Source organism: Pseudoliparis swirei, chromosome 6 (genome assembly GCF_029220125.1).
Source record: "Pseudoliparis swirei isolate HS2019 ecotype Mariana Trench chromosome 6, NWPU_hadal_v1, whole genome shotgun sequence".
NCBI lineage: Eukaryota > Metazoa > Chordata > Actinopteri > Perciformes > Liparidae > Pseudoliparis > Pseudoliparis swirei.
The window spans coordinates 3276392-3282722 of NC_079393.1; positions in this window are offsets into that span (position 1 = coordinate 3276392).

The following is a 6331-nucleotide window of genomic DNA, read 5'->3' on the forward strand; positions in this document are numbered from 1 at the left end:
GCTGGGGGAAGGGGGGGGAAGGGCACGAAAAAAACTCCCTCGTCGCGCACGGCACCGCGCGCGCGCGAGCGACGCGAGCGACGCGCGTGCGTTAAAGTTAAAAAAATCGTTTCGTCGACGAGATCGGTGGCGCGCGGCGCGAAAAAAGAAAATGTGGCGCGGCTACTTTTGTGTGTGCGGCGGATTTGAGTAAAAAAACAGAGAAAACTGAAGCTACAAAACAAGAAGAACTCTTCTTCTCATTTCACTTTGCTAAGGCCTGGCGGAAAAGCTGCGGCCTAGGAAAAAACGGATGTAAACAAAAAACCACCTCGAGCGAAAACTCGGGCACGCGACGCGAGCGAGCGAGCGACGCGCGTGCGAGCCAACGTTAAACTCAGTGAAACTCTATGGAGAGAAAGTCTGCACACACACACACACGCGTACACTTTGTTGGGGTTCTGTTCTGGTTCTCCTTGGTGAGGAGGAGGAGGAGGAGGAGGAGGAGGAGGAGGGACGAGTCAATCAATCAGTGTAATACATAAATACATGGATGGTAATAAATGAAGTCAAATGTATGAATATGTTATATTAATAAAGATCATAATATTCTAATATTTCAGAATAAAGACATTTTGTAAAGTCCTAAAACTCACAATACCAACATGTTGTACAAGTACTCACTTTGAGGTACTTCTGCTACTTTATACTGTTTACTCCATTGTATAATACACTCTTTACAAATCCCTAATTATATTATTATATCACATTAAAAAGAATGAACCTTTTCAAGTGCATAAAAAAAAAAGATAAATATTGATAAACATAATAAATAAATATCATGATAAATAAATAAACAACATAATAAACATGATATATAAATAACATAATAAACTTGATATATAAATATGTAACATGATAAACATGTTATATGAATAAATAACAAAAAACATCATATATCAAATATAACATGATAAGCATGATATATAAATAAATAACATGATAAACATGATGAACAAAAACTATAAATAAACATCATATATAAATACTCTAAATAAACATGATATATAAATACTATAAATAAACATGATATATAAATAAACAACTTGATAAACTTGATATATAAATACATAACTTGATAAACATGATGAATAAATACTATAAATAAACATGATATATGAATAAAATAATATTATAATTTATTCCTGTGTTAGCTGCTCTGCACTGACTCCCTGTAACATCAAATTCTTCTTCTCACCTACAAAGCCTTGATTGGTGATGCTTCATCATATCTTAAGGAGCTTGTAGTACCACATTACCCCACTAGAGAGCTTGTAGTACCATATTACCCCACTAGAGAGCTTGTAGTACCATATTACCCCACTAGAGAGCTTGTAGTACCATATTACATCACTAGAAAGTTTGTAGTGCCATATTACCCCACTAGAAAGTTTGTAGTACCATATTACCCCACTAGAGAGCTTGTAGTACCATATTACATCACTAGAAAGTTTGTAGTGCCATATTACCCCACTAGAAAGTTTGTAGTACCATATTACCCCACTAGAGAGCTTGTAGTACCATATTACCCCACTAGAAAGTTTGTAGTACCATATTACCCCACTAGAAAGTTTGTAGTGCCATATTACCCCACTAGAGAGCTTGTAGTACCATATTACCCCACTCGAAAGTTTGTAGTGCCATATTACCCCACTAGAGAGCTTGTAGTACCATATTACCCCACTAGAGAGCTTGTAGTACCATATTACCCCACGAGAAAGTTTGTAGTGCCATATTACCCCACTAGAGAGCTTGTAGTGCATATTACCCCACTAGAGAGCTTGTAGTACCATATTACACCACTAGAGAGCTTGTAGTACCATATTGCCCCACTAGAGAGCTTGTAGTACCATATTACCCCACTAGAGAGCTTGTAGTACCATATTACCCCACTAGAGAGCTTGTAGTACCATATTACCCCACTAGAGAGCTTGTAGTACCATATTACTCCACTAGAGAGCTTGTATTACCATATTACCCCACTAGAGAGCATGTAGTACCATATTACCCCACTAGAGAGCTTGTAGTACCATATTACCCCACTAGAGAGCTTGTAGTGCCATATTACCCCACTAGAGAGCTTGTAGTACCATATTACCCCACTAGAGAGCTTGTAGTGCCATATTACCCCACTAGAGAGCTTGTAGTACCATATTGCGCCACTAGAGAGCTTGTAGTACCATATTGCCCCACTAGAGAGCTTGTAGTACCATATTACCCCACTAGAGAGCTTGTAGTACCATATTGCCACTAGAGAGCTTGTAGTACCATATTGCCCCACTAGAGAGCTTGTAGTTCCATATTACCCCACTAGAGAGCTTGTAGTACCATATTGCCCCACTAGAGAGCTTGTAGTGCCATATTACCCCACTAGAGAGCTTGTAGTACCATATTACCCCACTAGAGAGCGTGTAGTACCATATTGCCCCACTAGAGAGCTTGTAGTACCATATTACCCCACTAGAGAGTTTGTAGTATCATATTACAATCTGTCAAACTCATTGAATGTGTTGTAACTCTGTAATGATTCCTTCTGGTCACATGACGTCTATTCTTCTTTCCATCCTGGAGAGGGATCCTCATCTGTTGCTCTCCTAAAGGTTTCTTACCTTTTTTTTTTACCATAAAAGTTTTTTCTGTTTTTTGGGAGTTTTTCCTGATCCGATATGAGGTCAAAGGTCAAAGGTCAGGGTCCAAGTGTACAGATTGTAAATTTGTTTGTAATTTGTGATTTGGCTTGTACAAAATAAACTGAATTGAATTGAAATTGAATAAATAAACACGATGAATAAATAACATAATAAACATGATATCTACCACTCTGTCTCTTCTGTGTCTCTACTGTGTCTCAACTTAATCTCTATTTAGTCTCTTCTGTGTCTCTACTGTGTCTCTGCTGGAGACGCAGTGACTGAGAGGAACCACTTGAGGGAAGTAGAGATTAACCTTCATTATTACATGACATTTCATTTAGCTGACACTTAAATCCAAAGTGATTTACAGTCATTCACCGTTGAACAGATACAGGAGCAAAGCAAGTGTCTTGCTCAAGGACACAGTGGCAGTGAGCGGGGATCAAAACCGCCGATCCTCTGATTGAAAGACGTCCCAATATGTTTCACATAGAAGCTTTGAATGCGACCAGCCTGATTTCTGGATGACTACTTCCCAAATCAGAAGTCCTGGTTCACGGGAAGAGAGTCAAAGCTCCAGCGGGGAGATTCTGATGAGGACAGGAAATCCAGGTCTTCACTCCGGCGAAGCAACTCCAGCTAGGGTTGGTACCCCTCAAGGCTCCCCTGCTTGCAAAGTCGGCTTCCTCAGGTAGTGGTTCTGGTGGCCATCACTGGAGGAGGACACAGGCGACTTGGTGACGACAAATGGGGGTTCATCGGCCCGTTCCCATTCTCCAAAGTAATGAACCCTGCGGCAGACCGGTTAGAATTCCCAGGGACCATGCGGGTCCACCCTACCTTCCACCTCTCCAAGATGAAGCCTGTAAAGACCAGCCCACTGTTTCATGCCTCCAAGCCCCCTCCACTCCCCCAGATCGTAGACGGAGGTCCGGTCTATACCGTGAAGCGGCTGTTAGCAGTCGGGGGCCGACGTCACCAGTTCCTGGGCAACTGGGAGGGATACGGACTGTTTCCTCTGCATCTGAGCGTCTGCCCCACCACACCCTGTGATAAGTCCAGCATTTCACCATCATCTTGTTTTTCTGCAGCCAGTAAACACGCCCCATATATGGATTAAGGAGGAGTCACGTAGAGATGCCGTATATGTGACTTTGTAGCCCCGCCCTAAAACATCCCCTGCTTTATGGTCTGGTTGTATAGAAGTCTATGCTTCATGTGTTAAAGCTGCATTCTCCCTACTGACCACCAGGAGGCGACTCCTCTGGTTGTATAGAAGTATATGCTTCATGTGTTAAAGCTGCATTCTCTCTCCTGACCACCAGGGGGAGACTCCTCTGGTTGTATAGAAGTCTATATAGTGACTCTACTTCTCTCTTGATGTTTTCCCTCAGAAAACATTGTAAACATGAGTTTATGTCTCAATCTCTAGTTTCAAGTCTTCTTCAATACAGCATGATGTCATCATTTAGTAAATGATGTCCCTTTCACCCAATCAGAGAGCAGGGCATCCATCATCTGATGGGTAATGGCTTCCTGTCCTCATCAGAGATCCTATAACCACGTTAACGTCCATCAGGTTCCAGACATCTTTCCTTTGAGGAGCAGCTCTGGCTCTGGAGTTCAAACACCTTGAACCAATCAGGAGGCTTTCATGCTGCCGGAGACGGACACGCAGTTAAAGCTTCAAAGCGGAGCGGATGAAGTCTGGAGCCACTGAAGGCTTCATTCATGAAGCTCTTCCTGCGCTCATCATTAATATCTGACCTCCTCCATTGAGATACATATTGATAACTAATCCTGACTATCTGTGTGAGGACGTCTGTTCTCCTTTAAGTGCCTTTATCTCAATGACATGTTTTAAAACTATAATCCAACACACATGATTCATTCATGTCCATTGCATATTGAAAATATATCAAGTCAGAGAGAAATAAAAAGATAACAACAGGTTAATAACAGGATAACAATAGGTTCATAACAATAAACATGTTAATAATGGGTTAATAACAATAAGAAGGTTAATAACAGGGTAATAACGGGTTAGGTTGGGGACATGGAAAGTGGACCATGTTCAAAGCCTCTATTGTGGTCGGAAGGTCATCGGTGCCGTGGCGGCAACCCGAGAACCCCGGTGTCCACCACCGGGGGTGAGGGAAGCCGTCAAGCTGAAGAAGAAGGCCTTCCGGGCCTCGTTGGCCCGGGGGTCTCCTGAAGCAGCTGCACTGGTCAAGGACGCTAAAACTCAGGCATGGGAGGAGTTCGGGGAGACCATGGAGAAGGACCTTCGGTTGGCCTCAGGGAGGTTCTGGCAAACCATCCAAAGGAGGATGGTTTGCGGAACTCCTAAATCCGGCCAACATGACCCCTCTAGAGGGGGCAGGGCCTCTAGACTTGGGGGGTGTGACCCATATCCCCGGTAGAGGCCGCTAAGGTTGTCGAAAAGCTCCTTGGTGGCGCCGGGGGGATGAGATCCGCTGTGAGAGGCAGAAAGCGCTGACACGCCTCTTCAATGTCACATGTAGGTCAGGAACATGGGGGTCAGGAACATGGGGGTCAGGAACATGGAGGTCAGGAACATGGGGTCAGGAACATGGTGGTCAGGAACATGTAGGTCAGGAACATGGTGTCAGGAACATGAGGGTCAGGAACATGTAGGTCAGGAACATGGGGGTCAGGAACATGGAGGTCAGGAACATGGGGGTCAGGAACATGGGGGTCAGGAACATGGGGATCAGGAACATGGGGGTCAGGAACATGGAGGTCAGGAACATGGAGGTCAGGAACATGGGGGTCAGGAACATGGTGTCAGGAACATGGGGGTCAGGAACATGGAGGTCAGGAACATGGTGTCAGGAACATGAGGGTCAGGAACATGGGGGTCAGGAACATGGGGATCAGGAACATGGGGATCAGGAACATGGTGTCAGGAACATGGAGGTCAGGAACATGGGGGTCAGGAACATGGGGGTCAGGAACATGGGGTCAGGAACATGGGGGTCAGGAACATGGAGGTCAGGAACATGGAGGTCAGGAACATGGGGGTCAGGAACATGGTGTCAGGAACATGGGGTCAGGAACATGGGGTCAGGAACATGGGGTCAGGAACATGGGGTCAGGAACATGGAGGTCAGGAACATGGGGTCAGGAACATGGGGTCAGGAACATGGGGTCAGGAACATGGGGTCAGGAACATGGGGTCAGGAACATGGGGTCAGGGACACGGGGTCAGGACCACGGGGTCAGGAACACGGGGTCAGGGACATGGGGTCAGGACCACGGGGTCAGGACCACAGGGTCAGGGACATGGGGTCAGGACCACGGGGTCAGGAACACGGGGTCAGGACCACAGGGTCAGGACCACGGGGTCAGGACCACGGGGTCAGGAACATGGGGGTCAGGATCATGGGGTCAGGACCACGGGGTCAGGAACATGGGCGTCAGGATCATGGGGTCAGGATCACGGGGTCAGGACCACGGGGTCAGGAACATGGGGGTCAGGATCATGGGGTCAGGACCACGGGGTCAGGAACACGGGGTCAGGACCACGGGGTCAGGGACATGGGGTCAGGAACATGGGGTCAGGTACATGGGGTCAGGAACATGGGGGTCAGGAACACGGGGTCAGGACCACGGGGTCAGGGCCACGGGGTCAGGAC